The sequence below is a fragment of the Globicephala melas genome, chromosome 19 (genome assembly GCF_963455315.2).
Source record: "Globicephala melas chromosome 19, mGloMel1.2, whole genome shotgun sequence".
NCBI classification, from domain to species: Eukaryota; Metazoa; Chordata; class Mammalia; order Artiodactyla; family Delphinidae; genus Globicephala; species Globicephala melas.
In genome coordinates this window covers 60,618,071-60,636,771 of record NC_083332.1, presented here as the reverse complement: position 1 = coordinate 60,636,771, position 18,701 = coordinate 60,618,071, and the positions used below count along the sequence as shown (strand labels likewise).

Here is an 18,701-nt window from a genome sequence, read left to right as displayed (position 1 = left end):
GGTGAGCCTCATGATTCCACAGCCTCTCTCCACATGGTGTCTCATTCTCCAGTTCTCTTCGCACAGCTGTTCTCTCCAACAGGGTGGCCTGGATTTCCTAAGAGGAGACGCAGGCCTCCAAGGGCCAGGTCTTCCTGATACCTGGGCTCGAATGACCCAGACATCACTTCCGCTGGCCAAGCAGTCACAGGCCCTCCCGAGTCCTGGGAAGGAGGGCCTGTGCATACGAGGTGGGCAGAATTGTTGGGGGCCGTTTGGAGATCCCCTTGCACAGGTGCTTCTCAGCGGGGCTAGCACTCAGGGACAAGGCGTTGGGAGCACAGCTGTGGTTAAATGCTGCAGTTTTGCCATACTCATTCATAAATAACTGCTGCCCCCTCCAAACCTCCTCATGACCCAGCGACTGAAGAGTAGCATTTGGCAGAGTGGGGGGCTTCTGAGGCCCGTTCCAGTGCTTTCCATAGCCGGTGCCTATGGCTTAGTGGTGGGCAAACATTTTGCATATCACTCTACTCTCTCTAGTAATGCTCAGTAAATGGGCACTTCTTTCATTAGTACGAATGTTGTTTTGTTCTTATTTTAAGAAGGGGACCCAGAGATTGTGCCTTTGAAAATAAGAAGTGCTAGCATTCTCCGGAAAGTCAGCAGGATTCATCTTCCCTTTTGGAAAAAGCCCTACTGGTCAAATAAGAAAATCAGCGCTTCCTACTGGGTTTTCTACTTGGTCAAGGAAATCAGGGCCTCATGCTGCAAACTGAGAGAAGGCAGGACGGCATTAGCACAGAAGGGACGTCTGTACTGGCGGCGTCCCTCGGTTTCCCCCTCCCCGATGGCGTGCTCTTGGGCGAGCTGCGTGGTCCACACCTGGGCCTCGTCCCAGCCTTCCAGCCCGTTTCCTGAGCTTGCTGACAGAGCCGTCTGCACAGCGCTCAGGCTCACATTCCAGGCAATCTTGACTGCGAGGCCGTATCTCCCGGCCCAATTTCAACAAACACAGACAGACCACCACAGTCCGGCTCTCGATGTGGGGCTGGCACTGCAGCCCTTGGCGATGGGGAGCGCGAATCGCTCGTGGCCAGGGCCGCAGATGTGGGCCTTCTGAGCAGCGCCAGCTCCACCAGCAGGATGCAGCGGCCTGGGGAGCAGCCGGCAGCCAGGGGCTGCAGGCCTTGGGGCCGAGAGCAGAGCTGAGCCGTCTGGGGGCAGTGTGGCCTCTGCAAGTGCAGAGCGGGGTCCCTCCTCCCTGGCAGGGGTGAAGTCGCTCTGTCGGGGGAGCTCATCGGAATGTCGAATGTCGCAGTGCTCTCTGTGATTCCCATGGCCGTGGCCCAAAAGCAACCTCCAGGCAGATGGGAAAATCTGCCTTTGTGTATGAACATGAAAAATTCTTTGAAGACTGCTCATCTCTGTGTCCTGTTTGGAAAAGTAGGAGGCCTGAGAAAATGGAAACCACCCGTTCCATTAGGGTATCAAGTCTGGAGTAGAGGAAGATGGAATTTGCGCCTTCCTTGGAAAGTTCACAAGAATTAAACCTGTTTAGAGAGCGTTTCCTGTGGAGAATGGCTAATGCCTGGAATATATTACCAAAGGTCTCACTTTTTGAATATTTTTATAAAGAAAATAACCTCATAGTTTGGGGAGGGTGATCGTGTGTTGTTTTCTATGGGGAGTGTACATCGTTTGTTTAACCCGAGTCCCCCCCCCCCCACCTCAAACGTGACAGACATTGCTGACTGATCCCAGAGAGTTCCGTCCCACCGACTTTACATTTGGCCTCAGAATCCTTCTTAGCACAGTTCTCCATTTCCAATCATTAGACTTGAGTGGAGACCCTTTTGCCATCTCTGGACTCCATGATCCCACATTCGTTGTCATTTGTGGAGGAACACGTTAAACAGCACAGTGTCCTCTAGTGACAAGCTGGAGCACACACCTGAAGAGTGCTACACCATTTACACAGCCTCACACCATACCACACCCTGTGTCCCCATTTTACCACAAGAAAACTGATGAATAAGTCGGCCAGGGCCTGTCAGACAGTGAGTGGGTCTGGGATGGGGACCTGGGGTCCTCACCTTGCTGGTCCATGATCTTGTCACTTGAGGACACTCTCTCTAGATCGTATTCCAGTTGTCTTGTAATTGTGCCAAAGGCAATGAATTTTGGTTTCAATTGTATTTTATTGGCTGTAATTTATTGTAAAATAAATTAATTGGCTTTAAGGCATTGAATTAATTTATTGTAAAATAACGGTATTTTCCTGGTTTTAATTCATTGACTTTAATGATGGTTAAACCGTTGGTTGGCACCTCAGGTCCACGATGGAACGGTGTTTGTTGAGAGCTCCTGCTCCCTTGTTTTCAACTCCTCAGCACTGGCTGGCATCGTACTTCAGAGTAAAATATCAGAACTGGTGTTTTCAGGCAGGCCGTGCTCTCCCGGGCTCCACTGTTAGGGCCAGTCTACTCAGAGACTTGGCACGAGGATGGTTAGGATGCAGCCGAGAACCACAGAGGCTTCTGTTGTACACTAACTTTCTTTTGTGGGATTTAAAAAATTACAGAAATATTGGCGAGCTGTTTCAGTAGCTCCAGGAATCAGAGGGAATTTAGAAAAAAAGTTTATTTGTGTAATGCTTGTTCTTAGGGGTTCCCTAGATGTGGGCACGTCTCCAACCCAAGGATACGCATGGGTGAAGTGATAAATTGCATGCGTTTGAGTTTATGTAAACCAAATAAAAGTGCAGTTTTGTAGCTGTCTCTAAAATGTCCCACAGTGAAATGGTGAGAGGGCAGCTGCCGTCACTGTACCCTCCAGCCTCATCCTTCTCTTCCGGCAGAGAGAACGTGGAGGAATAGGAAGATCTTTGGAGATGGACTCAGGCAGATCCAGGTTCAAATCCTACTCCTGCCAGGGAGCAACTGGGTGGCCTTGGGAACACTGACCTCTCTGAGCCTCAGTTTTCAAATCTGTGCAGTGGAGCAATGATTTGGATTAAATGAGATGACAGCTATAAAAGCACCCAGCATAGTGTGGATTAGATGTCAATAACGCTGTTATTTTAAAAAGGGTGATGGGGTCCTACTGGAAAGGGAAATATTACGTGGAAAACATGTTTCCCTTCACACATGATAACCCTCCATGTGGTGCTTTGAGTTGAGAAGGTATTAAAAATCTCAGAGCACCTTGAGTTCTAGCCTCTGTTTCCACGAGAAACCAAATGCCATGAACAGCGATCACCTGTTCTGTTTCCCCTTATTTCTTTCAAGGAAAGTAGAAGTGATTCTTGTCCAAGGAGGGCCGCTATCTTCATTTGCTGTGTGTGCTTCGGGGCTGTGATTGACTGCTGTCAGCTTTATCTATTACATTTACAAAATGGGTTTATTTTGGCTGAATTACCACTTTGTTAAGAACAATAGCTATGAAGTCCAAATACATCAGGTTGGAATTGTCAGGTCTGGTCCTCAGCTCCCCAGGCAGAGCCTCAGTTTTCTTATCTGTAAAACGGGCATAAAATACCTCCCTCAGAGTGTTGCCTTGAGGGTTAGTGCACGCTCATGGTACTTAGTGGGGTGAAGAGTCAAAGCCGATGTTAGGTCACGTTGCTCACGAGCAACGCAGCATTTCCACGAAGGGGAAAAAGGGAAGTAACATTGTGGTGAAGTTTTAACAGAACATGCAAGGAAACGTGGCTGAGTACCTCCTTGAAGAGCGAGTTCTTTTAAGACTTGATTGTCTGAGGATTCTCCCTGGAGGAGAAATTTCCAGTCTCTCTAATGCTGTCCGTGGGCTGCAACTGAGGATGAGAAAGTGGAAGGTGTTTTGAATGGACTAATGAGAGCAATAACTGACACCTGCCGAGCAGTTTCTAGAAACACTTTAATTGTATTACCTTTGCTGAATCCTAACAATGACTACATGAGGTGTGACGCTAGGGACCACTCTCCTAGTGTCTCTGCTTTACTGCACTCTGGTTTTGCAGAGACACTGTCCAAACTGCATTTGTTTTGACTCGGCTGAGGATGGAGGGTAAGACTGCTATGTATGGTTGCTCAGGTTGTGCACTGCACAACCCTAAGGGCCCCATTTGCATCACAGATATCATAGATATGGGGGCTTGTTATGACACTTTTCATAATAAAATCTGGTAATAAAGTGATTTGTTCCAACAAAAAGTATATTATGACTATTTTCTGACAGATTGAGGAAGGGGTACCTTTTTCTAATTCACACCAGAGTTCTGTGTGGGCTAGTAGTGGCACAGTTATTGGATGGCATCACTGCCTGCTTCTTCTGGAGGGAGGGAATCATATTCTAACAGGTAAAACCAGGATTCTTATATTATCTCTATTTCGGGCAGCAAAGTACCAATGATCAAGTATGACCTTGTTAGCAGGCATCCACAAGAGGCAGGGAGCGTGGTGGTTAAGAGCGGGGATCAGAGCCATTAGGCCTGCCACCTACTAGCTGTGTGTCTTTGGACAACTTGCTTAACCTCTATGTGCCTCAGTTTCCAGTTCTGTAAAGTAGTGACAATGACATTACCTGTCTCACAGGGCTGTGGTGAGTCTTAAATGAATTTATATATGTAAGCATGTAGAAAAGCCCCTAGCCTGCAGTAGGTGTTAGCTGGTTTTATTAAAGTGGCAGAAGGCCTTCCTCATAGAAGCATGGTCTTGAGAATATGAGCTGACCCCCGTTTTCACTCAGCTGCATTTTCATGGAGGGGGTGGGTTTACAGTTGGGACAACCTTCAGGAAGAAGACCAAGATATTTTAGCTTGTGCCCCTCGTTCAAACGAATGATTCAGTACAATTCAGGTCCTGCCATCACTGCCTAACAACATTGACCGCATATTTTTACCGCCTAGATCTTGCTGTAATTTTGTAGATGGAATTTCGTAAAGGGTTTTATATATTTTATCATGATCACTAAGTTTGCAGTATTTAAAAATAGACGTGCAAAAGATACACAGTGCAGGCTATAAAACACCCTCAAATGGCATTAAAATGGGAACGAATCCATTCGTTTGGGTTTCAGCTGAGTTTATCTTGTGTTTCATTTTTTTAACATCCAAAGAGCTGTAGAAATAGGTTATTGAGCAGGAACTTGGCCAGGCCAGGGCTCTGTGCCATGTGGGCACTTGTGAGCGCTGGCAAAGCCTTCGGAATTTGATCCTGATTGAAATGTAGTCATTTTCCCACCTGCAAAAACAGTTTTCTCCAGCAAACCTGGGGGTGCAGAGAGGGTTTATTCACTCCCACCCTCCCCAGCGTCGATCTTTCACTCTCCATTAGGCTCAGTGCCCTCATATCAATGCTTATATGATGGAACCCTTGGAGAATATTCAGTATGTTTGTTTGTGTTACTAAACTTAAAAAAATGTTTGCCCTCGTGTTTCCTATCAGTCTGATGAATGAGTCATGTGAAATTGAAATCAACCTCTCTGGGGTCTTGCAGAACCCCCAGGACCTAGTAGGTCTTAACAAACTCTGTGAAATGTGTGGATGAATATATTTTGGCCCCTGCATGAAGAGGATGGGCTTCAAGGTGGCAGGTCATAGACATTTGGTGGAGAGCTCAGAATGACAGGCATGAGCCAGGACCTAAAGAGGCAGGATGGAAGACATGGACATGGGCCAGCCCTGGCATCAAACCCATGACTTCCCAGCTGTGGGACAAGGGGCGGGTCTCATAACCTCTCTGAACCTTAGGTTTCTCATCTACAAAATGGGAACAGTGTTTTTACGTATGCCTCTGATGGTTTTCATAAGCGTGAAACGAGCAGATGCAGATGGAATGTGTAGGATCAAATGTGTATGGTCAGTGCTCATTATGTGTTAGTTGTTGATGATAATGATGATGATGATGACGATGATGTAGTGATGATGATGATAGTGGTGATGATAATGATTTTGATGATGGTGGTGGTGATAGTGATGGCGGTGATGGTGGTGATGATGATTTTGATGATGGTGATCATGATGATGATGTATCTTTGTATTTTTACCTTTCGTTTAAAAAATTATTCTCAAAATTCATAAAGCTATTCTATATTTTCTTCCAAATGTTTTAATAGTTTGCTTTTCATCTTTAGCATTTAGTGCATCTGGAGTTTATTTATGTCTATGAGGTGGGGTAGGGTATTCCAAATTCCAATATAGGGTAGAAATTCCTATATTGCCACATCTCGAAGAAGTTCTTCAGTTCTTTTTCATTGGTCAGAATGAGCTTAAGAGTTTTAGATCTCTTTCCATCCTCTGGGAGATGAACTTGGCAGCAAGGTGATTTAGGATTTTATTGTTTCTTTTTAAGCTAAGGGAATCTTTTCACAGGTATGTCATTATTTAAATCCACCACTAGATTATTCATCCATCCACCCATTTATCCATCCTTCCATCCATCCATCCCAAACTGCTTGTGAGTCAGTATGTTCCTTCAGTCTGAATATTCATGTCCTTGTTTGATTTTGGAAAAACTTTAGGTGTTATTTCATCTAAAAGTGCTTTTCTCTCATTCTCTATTTTGTTCTTAAGGAATATTATTAAATATTTGTTGGAGCTTTTCATTCTGTCCTCCATGTCTCTTAACTCCTCTTAATATTTTCCACCTCTTAATTTCTGTATGTTGCATTCTATGTGATCTTTTAGCTCTATCATCTCATTAACCGATTTTCTTTTTCACTGGGTCTAATCTATTGTACTAGGCCAATAGGACAGGGACGGTCACATGTAGGACAGTGATATGATGTATAAATGGAAAACTTCAGTGCAAACAAGAACTTGGAGCCAGACATGACTAGGAAAAAGAAGGAAGCCATGCCCACTTCCCAGAATCCTGGAGAGATAGGTTGAGCATTGGCCCCTGCCACACATGTCATGGGAGCTGAGCCAGTGTCATTTGAGCTGGCATCTTGTTACCCTGGTATTTTCCAGAATTGTATGATGTTTGACTTAATGTTAATATCCAGATGTTTATTTTCATTTATGGCTCTTTGGGATTTTCATGGGAAATTAAAAAAAATGGTGGTTTAGAACCTTTCTGTGTTTGAGTAGTGGGTTGTCCTTGGAGAGCATGTTGACAAAAGCACCTGCCTTGGATTTCACATTGGAACATCAACTTCAGAGATGTTTTGGGATGGAGGATTCCTGTTCAATACCCATTAAACTTGTGCCCCAGTACAAAGGCGTAGGACTTCCCTTGGGCTATGCTGTGTGACTTGTCTGAGTAACTCTCCTTCTCTGAGCCTCAGTTGCATCATCTGTAGAGTGGGGAGACTAACTGAGCTTTGCCTGCCTTCCAGGAGTATACTGGGTGTCACATGACCTCTAGATATAAATGTGCTTTGCAAACCGTAAAGTGTTTTGGATGCTTGTGAATCATGGCTAGGTGAGCTTTGGGGAGAACTTCTCTCCGTCAGATGCTTGTGTTTGGTGCTGGCTTTTAATCCCAAATGACCAAGGGAGGGGACCCTTGAATGACAATGCCATTTGAAACTCCTTTAAGAGGTCTATGCACTAAATTACAGGTTAGTTCTTATTATGCAATGGCTTTGATGAGCCCTATTTCTTTCTGGGCCCATCACTCACCACATAGACGGGCCTGTGTGATCGTGTGCAGATCTTGAAGTGAGTGACATTACATTGGGGGTGTGTGAGAAAGAAAGATGCCTTACAAGTTACAGACTCTAATTCTTCATTTCCATGATGAATAATAGTAATGATAATAGCTTCCATTTGCTGAGTGCCACTGATGTACTCGTCACTTTACGTATATTAACTGCAAAGTAGGTGCTATTATTTCTGTTTTACAGATGAGGGTCTTGTGGCTTGGAAGTGTCAATGAGAAGGGACTTTCTCTAGGTTGTAAAGTTTGGAAGTGGCAGAACTGGCAGTGGGATCCATGCTCTCTGATGCCAAAGTTCATGTTCCCTTTAGGACATCATGCTGGTTTAGATCTGGCTTTTGTTTTTAGCCAGACAACCAATCGACTAATCAACCAATTGATGAACAACCACCACCCAACCAATAACAACCACTCTAATAAACAGTCCATCAACTAACCATCCATCCCTCCATATAACCAACCAACCAACCTGTTGTTAACAACCATTTACTCAACCAATAACAACCAACCAATAATTAGTCAATCAATTAACTATCCATCCAACCAACCAACCAACCAACCAGCCAACCAATGAACAACCACCCACTCAACCAATGACAACCAACCAGTAATGAGTCAACCAGCCACCAGCCAACCAACAGCGTGTGTTGCTATCAGTCCTCTGGTCATCAGTGAACTTTGGGGTGGAGAGAACATATTGCCCCATCCTTAGGGAACTGCCAGTCTGTGGGAAAGTGAGGACCACTGTCCTGCTCATCACACTACCACCAGTTGTTGGTTCAGCATCTGCCTCCTCAGCTGGCTTAGAACTTCTGTAGGGTGGGGGTGATGCCTTGGTTGTACTTGCATCCCTAGAGCCCAGAACAGGAGCAGCACATCGCTGGCTGGGATGGAGCTGGTGGGGGCTCAGTAAATATCACACACACACACCGTGGGGCAATTCAGAACACTGTGGGATGAATGAAGGAGCCCGGTTAGAAGTGGCTCAGGGGGTCAGATCCGTCCCAGAGGGTTGTGTAAAGGAAAGGTAAGACGATCCTCTGGTCTGGAGAGTTACCTCTCGGGTGTAAGCAGAACAAACACTTCCATGGATGCTGCCTTGAGCTGAGCGCTCACTGGGCTCCATTCTGGATGGGGAGCATGATGTGTCTGGAAGAGCCTTGGATTGGGGTCAGGGGTCTGAGTCCAGCTGAGCCACTAACACCTTGGGTGGCCTTGGACCGCTGGCCTCAGTCCCACCTCCACCCCCACTCCCTCATTTTATGCACGAGGCCACCGAGGCCCCAAGACCTGAGCTCGCCCCTCTCCAAGGCCCCTTCTAGCTGTGGCATTTCCAGTCTTTTCTGGCTCCTCATTAACAGAATATTTTCATTTTCCAATCTGCATTCCAGCTTCCTCCCACGAGCCTCGACCCCTCTAGCAGGGGAGCGGGCACCGTGTGAAATTCTCTGAATTGCACATGGGGGAACCTTGCCCCATCTCCAACTGAAGGGGCCAGAGGCTAATTGGCAGGCCTGGCCGCATCCTGTATCAGCCCCACGGACGTGCACGCGGGCCTGGGAGCCGGGCGCTGCCGGGAAACGCGTGCTCCTTCTCTCTATGTGTTACAGGCCCCGTGGTTCACCGTCTGCTCGGAAATTGGGTAAGTGTTTTCTTACCCAAACTTGAGTAACCGCTGTTGAAATGTATGGTTGGAAAGTCTTGGCTCTCAGAACAGACCACACAGTGACTCGCCCAGTGAAACTCAATGCCCTGGGCTTACTCGGTTTTACCTACGACACTGCTACAGGAAGAAATGGGTTTGGAGGGGTTGAATATCTTTCCATCCATTTCTGAAAGGTTTAATTAATTGGAGGAAGGCGGACGGGTGTTGGTGTAGCTCTGCTTTTAGCCTGGAAATGGCCTCTGGTGCAGGGGCAGGAAGAAAGCCCGAGAGACAGGGAAGGAGCATCCCTGGGGCCTCTTGGCCTTGGAGGCTGGCGGCGGCTGCCTGATGCATGTGTCCAGTGGGAGCTGGAATCAACGAGGGTTCCGGCCGGGCCCACCGTGGCTTGTGCCACATTCTGGCAGGCTTCTCGTCAGCCAGTGCAGGCCCCATTTTTAATCAGCCTCTTTTTCCCTCACAAGCCAAGAAAAAGCTGTAAAGTCAAAAGAACGCTGGCATCTGTTCCCGGCCTCAGAACAGAGCAGATATTGTCCTGGCCTTCCAGTCCTCTGCGGCCCTCATTCTTGTCGACCACACAAATGGTTCCAATCAGTTTCCAGAGGCTCTCTGTGGTGTTTTAGGATGTTTGCTTGCTGCATTCTAGGGTCAGTGACCCTCCAACCTGGAAAGTCACCTTCCCATCCACTCTTCCTGCTGACACAAAACGGAAGATCAGGTGTGAGTTGGACCTGTGTGTGTGTGTGTGTGTGTGTGTGCACGCCCAACGAGACACCCAGGAGAGGCTGTGGAGCCTCTGCATTATTCGTGGAATGTCCATGTGTATGCTTCTCTCCTTGGAATGCAGGAAACACAGGGCCTGCAAGACCCATCTCAGCTCTCAGGTGACCCTTACTTGTTGATGGGGCCACGCCCACCTTTCCACCTTGTCCCCGGGGGCTTGACCTTTCCTGTCTGAACCCTTTTTGGGGCTGACAATGGCTGTGTCACTCACCCTCTGCAGGGGACACAGGGCCTCACAGCTGTCGGGGAAGTGGGATGTTTTCCTCCTTTATCAGAGAGCATCAAATCTAGAAGCTTTGTATGCCAGGCTTCCAGGCAGCAGATTAGCAAGGTAGAAGGGATGAGTGTCTCCTCGCTGCCAAACAAAGTTGGATTTGTTGACTGAGCGGCAACCTGGACTTGGAAATCAAGTCCTGCAACAGAGGACTGGCCTCCCTGCCCCCGCACGGCAGAAAGAGCCGTCTGTGCAAGAGCACAGTCCTTCTCAGTGCCCCTTTCCACATATGAGACTTAAAGTCTGATCTATTTCTTTCCAGCGACGGAAATGAATCTGGAGGACCCCTCGTGGTGGGACAGGCATAATTGTGACTTGCTGAAGGCCGACTGGCTGCCAGGCACTGTGTTAAAGACCCCGTGTTAACGTCTCTTTCTAGTGTTGAAGGCACTTCTTTCTCTGTTGGGGAAAGGAACTGTAAACCCTGATTTCCCACAGTGTATTCAGCCAAGAACGGGTAACTGGAGGGTCACAGAGGCTCTGGTTCCCTTCCCCTTCCTCCCTCATCCCATCTCCATCGTCAGCCCGGCTGCTCTGTCTCAGAGAACTGAGGCTCTCTAATGTATTTGGAGGTGTCAAGCAAATACGCCCATGACCCCCCAGCACTGAGACTGTGTGAGGGGAGAAAGGTCAGAATTCTTCTTCTTTTTTATCTTTGACTGCGTTGGGTCTTCGTTGCTGCGAGGCCATTCTCTAGTTGTGGCGAACGGGGGCCACTCTTTGATGTGGTGTGTGGGCATCTCACTGCAGTGGCTTCTCTTGTTGCAGAGCATGGGCTCTAGGTGTGTGGGCTTCAGCGGTTGTGGCATGCGGGCTCAGTAGTTGTGGCTCACAGGCTCCAGAGCGCAGGCTCAGTAGTTGTGGTGCACGGGCTTAGTTGCCTGTGGAATCCTCCTGGACCAGGGCTCGAACCTGTGTCCCCTGCATTGGCAGGCGGTCTCTTAACCACTGCGCCACCGGGGAAGCCCCAGAATTCTTCACTGCCTCTGTCACAGGTGGGCCTTTGGAACTAGATACTGAGACAGGTTGGGTATAAGACTTTTTTGGGGGATTAATACTTTTGAAAGGAAGGCAGAGGAAACAGGACTGGGTAGAGGAAGAAGCTGAACTTCGATGTGGCCTGGTAGAGCCTGGGCCAGTCTGATGGGGCACTTGGAGTGAGGACTGTGGTCAGAGTGTCTGTCGGCTTAAATGCCCAGCCCTTATACCTACGCCTCTGGGAGGCTGGCTTGGCCGGGCAGCTCTCTGCAGCTGGGAGAGACCTGAACAGACTGACAGCTAGCTGACCACACTCCCTACCACTGGGGACCGGAACACAGTTTTATTCGAGACCAGCACTTCCTAATTGTGCCCTAGGACCCTGGGAGTTCTGTGAAGGTGAGAAAGAAGGGCCTGTGAGTGGTTTCAAAATTCAAAACATGTGTCTTTATAACTGAAATGAAACCACAGCCAAAAGTTGTCTTTGCCTTGGTCAGACTTGATGAGCAGATGCTGGCAGCGTTGGGCTGCACAACTGCAGACGTGTTGAGGGTGGGGCTTGGGGCCAGTCACTCACTCACCACTTACCCACTCTCCCTTGACCAGACTCTAGTCAGGCACCTCTGAGCACTTTTTAAACGAGGCCTCATCCTTGGGCATGTCCTCAAGAGCCCAGTTTTAACCAGAAGCCTGCTCGGTGGGTTTAGCCAGAGTCGCCCACCTTTGACTTCTGACCACCCGACCTCCTCATCCCCACGCTCCCTGCTGATGTCTGACCCCCTGGGCTGCCTTCAGCAAGAATCCTGTTGGGTCTGGGTAGCCAGAGTCTCCCTCATCCATCCCTGATGCTTCCTACTATTAATGTTCCATCTGTTGACACTGGCTGTAAATTCTCACTTTTCATTGTTGAATTCAGAGTTGAGTCCAATCTCTGTTTCTTTCCTCCTGCAAAATCTCATTGCGGTGGACCCTACACCTATTGCAACAGTCTTGAATAAAGGCTGCCTCACCATTTTAACAAGGGTCATGAGTGGTTTTTTTCTTTAACATCATCATCACCACCTTTCTCACTGTCACTGTCATCATCCTCATCATCATGGGAGGATGGACTAGACACCTTCTGGGTACCGAGGCAGAACTGTGTCCTGGAGGGCTGAAGTCACAGCTCAGTTTGACAAAGACCTGTGTGACAGCACTGTCAGCAGCTGGTTATTCCCTGTCCCCTGAAAGGCCTCGAGTAGCAGGCAGATAACAGAAATGGTCGGCGTTTGGGGATGTAAGGAAATATGGCGTGGTGAGCCACGATGAACCGCCTGAAGATAATAAAGTCCAGAGTTTTACCAAACAAAGTGATGGCCAACAAAACCCACGTGAGGGAGGAATCCAGCCCAAAGGTCCCTAGTTTGTACCACTGGCCTGGAGGGTTGTTTTCTTCAGATTCAGTGAGTTTCCCAAGCCTGGACAAAGAGACACGGATAGCCATTTGTCGGGGATGGGAGGCCACGGGCTGTAGTGGGACGGTGGTGGTTTCGGAGTCAGAAGGTTTGGGTGTGAGTCCCAGACCGCAGCGCTGGCCACGTCGGTCAGTCAGTGTCTCTGAGAAACGGCAGCCGAGTTAGTCCGCGCCTCGCCTCACTCAGCTGCCGACAGCAGAAGACGCTTGGCTCTGTGCCCAGCACTCAGGGGAGGTTCACTGTGACCCTAACTGGCTTAGGGAGTTAGTGGCTAAGACAGTGGAGGTCCCTGCACTCCTCCTCCTCCTTGTACACCACACGCGCTCACACACTCATTCGCTCTCCCCCACACACACCACTTTCAATCCTGCAGCTCCTGTCGCCCGCCTAATCCCAGAAACACCCCGTAGACCATCTTTACATGCATTCCTGGGAGATCATTTCCTTCTTCTCCAGAAGATGCATCATGATATCAGTTAAGAACAATGAACTCAACCCTGCGGCTCTCCTGGCTCTCTGGGGCTAAACTCTGACCCAGGATCTGCTGCCTCTGGGCTTTCTGAGTAAGCAGGCCTACCCCAGCATACCTTGCCTCAGGCCACCCAGTCTTTCCCTCCCCTGCAGGAAGGCTGTGGGTGGGCTCCCTCCCTCCCATCGGGCTGCCCAAATGGGGAGGCTCCTCCCCAAGATTTTAACCCTTTCTTGTAATGGAAGGACCAGGGAGGCAGTGTCTTCTCTCGTCCACAGCTGCAGTGGATCCCGGTAAGAGGCCAGCTTCTCCAGATCTGCAGGAAATGGTCCACTTGCTTGGTGCATGCAAGCCCTCAGTAGATGCCAGCTGAATGGATGCTTCCCCTAAGGAGCAAGCTGGCCACGCCTAGACCTCCCAACGCCCTGGGCATGCAGTGGCTATCTGCTGATTTTGCCCACTCTGCACCCATCTCCCCTTTGTTCCCCTTCAAGGAATCAATCACCTTCCCTCCACCCCCGGTCCACTTGACTGCAGGAGCATAGGACCTGGGCTCAGCAGTGAGAATACCCTTTCCACCCTTTCTGACCACAGTGACTGGTTCGGAGATGTCGTATGACCCAAATGTATCTAGTGAGAGCCCTCCAGGAGTCTTCTCCTGGAACACTGCAAAGGAGACGCTCCGTTTGCCCTGGGATTGTCAAGCTGTGATGATTTGGACGTGAGGCTGCCTGAAGCTCCTTGCCATCCCTGTGGGAGAACCTACCCAAAATGAAACCCGGAGCAGAGGAAAACAGCAGAGGGAAGGAGGGAGACCAGGACCTGGGAGCACTGTGTGAGCCTTGTCCATATTAACTGCAGCACAGACTCTCTAGTTAGGAGAAGCAAGTAATCCCCTGATTGGCATGAGCCAGCTTGAGATGGGCCTCAAGTCTTAATGAATACAGGTCGCAGGTTGAGGGGTGCTTAAAAATCTACTTAGAATGGCTTACAAGTCATTTAAAACCAGAAGCTTATAATGATGACAACAGCAGTCACAATAGATGGCATTCACTGAGGGCTTTCTTGTATGCCAGAAATTATACAAAGGATTTTAAATATTTTTCCTGAGTAAATCACTAAACCTATCCTGTGCTGTGCACACTATTCCAATCTCTATCATCACCATCACCACCGACATTATCATCATCATCACCATCATCCTCGTAATCAGCATCGTCATCACCATCCCCACGCCCGTCATCACCATCATCATCTCCAAGATCAAGCTTTGCGTACTCCCAGAAGCATGCATTCTGTTTTAACCCTCTGCTCCTTTGCTCTGACAGCCTTTTTAGCCTGATGACCTCTTTTCATGTGGGAGGTGGTAGAGGGAGTGGGTCCAGACTGGGGTTCTAGGATTAGGCTGCCTGGGTTCGCCTGTTAGGTATTAGCCGTGTCTCCTGGGCAAGGTGGTTTAGCTTCCCCAGGTCTTGGTGAGCTTGTCCGTGCGATGGGAATGATAACAGGATTCTACTCCGAGTGTAGATTTTGACTTTCACATTTTCGAATCTGGTGTGCACAGCTGTGCCTTTCCCTATTTCCCTATAATCAAACTTCTCTCTTGAGATCCCGTTTCTACTGAGTGCTGGAAGATCCAATGTGCCGGTTCCAAGGAACTCGGTCACACCGAGTTTAAGACTCTCATGTTGGAGAGTCAGTTTCCTCTGCATCCCTTCTCTTCTCTTTCCCAAGGGGATCTAAGTTCATGACAGGGATTATGTGTCCTTTTAGCATAAGGGGTGGGCACCTGGTCTGTGTGTCGTTCTCTGTCCTTGTTGGCTTTTACTAAATGTAACTGCTGAGGGATTTTGAAAATTGAGGTGATGCTCACATTACACAAAATTAACCATCTTAAAGTGCTAAATTCAGTGGAATTTTGTACATTCACTGTTGTACAGTCATCACCTCTATCTAGTTCTGAAACGCTTTTGTCACCCCAAAAGGAGACCCAGTACCTTTTTTTTTTTTTTTTTTCTTTTTTCTGCGGTACGCGGGCCTCTCACTGTTGAGGCCTCTCCATTGCGGAGCACAGGCCCCGGACGTGCAGGCCCAGCGGCCATGGCTCTCGGGCCCAGCCGCATGCGGGATCCTCCTGGACTGGGGCACGAACCCACGTCCCCCACATCGGCAGGCCAACTCCCAACCACTGCGCCACCAGGGAAGCCCGAGACCCAGTACCTTTAAAGAGTCACTCCCTGTTTGCTCCTCTCCCCAGGCTCTGGCGATCACTAGTCTGCTTTCTATGTCTGTGGATTTGATTTACCTCTTCTGGACAGTTCATATAATGGAATCATGCTGCTGTTTGTGATGGGCTTCTGTCAGCATAATGTTTTCGAGGCTAATCCACATCATAGCATGTGTCATTCTTTTTTATGACTGATTACTATTCTATTGTGTGGATAAATCACATTTTATGTATCCATTCTGCTAATGGACATTTGGGCTGTTGCCACCTTCTAGCTACTGTCAATAATGCTGCCATGAACATTTGTGTACAACTTTTTGTTTCAATTCTTTTTGGGTATATACCTAGGAGTGAATTACTGGTTATGTGGTATTTCTATGTTTAACTTTCTGAGGGACTGCCAAACTGTTTTCCACAGTGACTGAGTCATTTTACATCCCCACCAGTAATGTATAAAGGTTCCTGTTTCTCCACATCTGCTGAGGTTCTTTTCCATGTTCTGTTTTGTAACCGTTTACAATCCGCATATCTGTGCTCAGCTGATTTCCTTAAGCCTTACTGGGTGCATGGGCTCCTCAGGCTGTTAAGTACAGTTGTATAGGTTGTATACTGCACAATCCAAGGCACCACTCACGTAATAGTCATTGTAGATTTGTATATTTATTGTGTCAGTTTTGCAGAAAGTGGCAGCAGAGTATCTTGGGGAAGGGATATCTTTTTCAGATTTGCACAGGGGTGCCATGTGGGGCTAGCTGTGGTGCTGTGCAGCTAGACCCTCTAGATCTCCAGCCCCACTGCCCTTTTCCTCCCTCCTACAGCAGTTGGCCTGGAGCCTGCACCTCTAGCCACCACTCCATCTTGCTGTCCTGGTACCCCCATGCCAATGACTATCATAGCACATATCCCCACTCCCTCTCCCTTTTCCCCTAGCACTTGGTTCATAGCTCTGATTAAAAGGTCAGGAAAGGATTTTCATCCCCACAGGTTTTGCTTAGAGAAGAAATGCTTTTAAAACCTCGTTAGCCTCTCTCTAATTCCCCTCAGTCAGCAAGGGGAGACCATGCAGCCCTGGGGAACTAGCACATTCTTGGAAGTGATCTAATTTGACTGTCTCAGCAGCCTTGCAAGCAGGAAAGGATTTCTGTACCCACTTTGCCGACTAGAAAATGAGGCTCAAAAAGTGAAATGGCTTGCTCAAAGCCTCCCAGCGAGGAATACAGATCACAAGGAATGTTTATTAAGTGCCTACCATGGGCTAATGCTGTTGTAAGGATTGGTGTTCATTTATCTATTTATGTAGTGAGTATTATCCCCATTTCACTGATGAGGAAATTTGAGGCACTGCGAGGGTGGGTGATGCCCCTGGGGTCTGACTGCTACAAAGTGCAGACCCTGCTCTCCTAACTTAAATGTCAGCTGATGGATCAGTCTTGGGAGGGTGGGGTGTTGAGACACCATGGAGAAGTTCAGTTTTATTTTAGGTGGTAAGCTTAGCGTCCAAATGTAATTTAAGTTCCAGTGTGGAGTCCTCGGCTGGGTTCCTGCTTTGAAAGAATGTTGTAAGTCGATTCCTGAATGTTTGGTGAACATAACTGACACAGAGGGAGAGATGCAGCTGGTCTGGCTAGTAAACTGGGACTCTTACTGGTTCTGAATTTTGTGGCAATATTACGTATTTTTATTTCCTAGCAAAATTGTACTCTGGCAAGCTGGTGAAATGCAGCATTCCGAATCTTATGATTTGAGGCTTTTTACACCAAACTCCTGCTCTTGGTTTCCTAGGGAGCATGTGAGTGGGTGTCTCAGAGGTCTACTTAGTGAGACCCACCAACTCTGAGGTGCAGAGTACTTGCTTGCCCAGGCTCCCCTGACCCTGAAGCAACCCTGGAAATTGGGGAATCATCACTCATCCAACCAAAATGCAGTGTGCGTGTGCTGTGTATTGGGTCCTAGTGTGTAGAGGGGAGGTGAGACGACCAGGATTCTGCGTTCCTGGTGCTTGCATTCTCGTCTGGAAGAGAACGGTGGCCTAGAGAGGACGGAGACGATCCAAGTAGTGACAAATGCCTGGTAGAATCCAACAGGACGCTGTGATACAACATGACTGGGCTGGGAGCTTACTTTGGACGAGAAAGTGCCTCTGAGGAGGTGGCATTTTGCAAGAAAACTTCTGGGACAGGAAGGAAACAGCTATGAGAGCCTGGGAAGAGCATCCACAGAAAGAGGGAACAGAATGTGTGAAGCACTGTGACGTGGGAAAGAGCTTGTCCTGTTATCCCCATTTTACAGATGAGGACCCTGAGGCTTAGAGAGGTGAGGCAGTGAGGTCCAGGCTTGGACTTAGGTTTTCTGTTTCCAAATCCAGGGCATTCTATTTGACCTCAGGCTGCCTTGCTGATGGTCTGAACCACAAGTTCTGTGGTCCAGATGTAGCCCTGCTGAAGGCTTTAACCTTCATGCGGTTCAGTCTGAGGGTCACAGACCACTCCTCAAAGGGTACTGAGGAAGGGAGGGGTTATGTGGTCAGAACTGGCATCCTTTCTCACAGACAGGGGACTAAAACTACTGAGGGTGTTTGTACATTAAGATTTTTCATCTCATTGCGTGAAATTGTGTTGTTCCCTGGGCCCTAGGGACACTTTTCCAATCAGGGTGAAGAGAGCAGTTTTTTCCAACTCAACATCCCTTTCTTTTTCCAGCCACTCAAGCAGAGGCACCGCCCAAGGGTTGTTTGGACAAACACGGGGGTGGAACTTTTGGCTCTGACAGTGATGGGGAGGGGCCAGGAATACAAATGTCCTGCAGTGCGTGTGGTCAGTCTGTACATCGAGACCCATCTCACCACTGTGGCGGGCTGAGGACAAGCGATGTGTGGGGATTTACTCCGAAGTCTGCCTTAGAAGCACGTTTGCTGCAGACTTGGAGTCTCGGAGCCGCCTTAGGGTTAACAGTGCCCTGGCTGAGAACTCACAATCGCGGGAGGGAGCGAAGCCCTGAGACCTCTGGTCAGGCTCAAATTTCCTGTTTCTTGTAGAACTTCCCCCTCACTGGCTTTGCTTGGGTTTCTCCTCCATGCTGTTAAGATTCCTTGGGCTGCATAATTACCTCATTCTAGGTTCAGCACTAAATGGGCTGAGTGGGAGAATCATGATTATGCGATTTCCAACAAATGTGAATTTTCTCCATTTCGCACGGGGAGGATCTGTCCCCCTTCCCTGGACACCAAC

The 18,701-nt window shown here is 48.4% G+C and overlaps 1 protein-coding gene across 1 annotated transcript in view; it reads left to right on the top strand.

Moving 5' to 3' along the window:
- Positions 1-18,701, top strand: part of C19H16orf95 (chromosome 19 C16orf95 homolog) — a 521,908-nt gene that overhangs the window by 65,911 nt on the left and 437,296 nt on the right.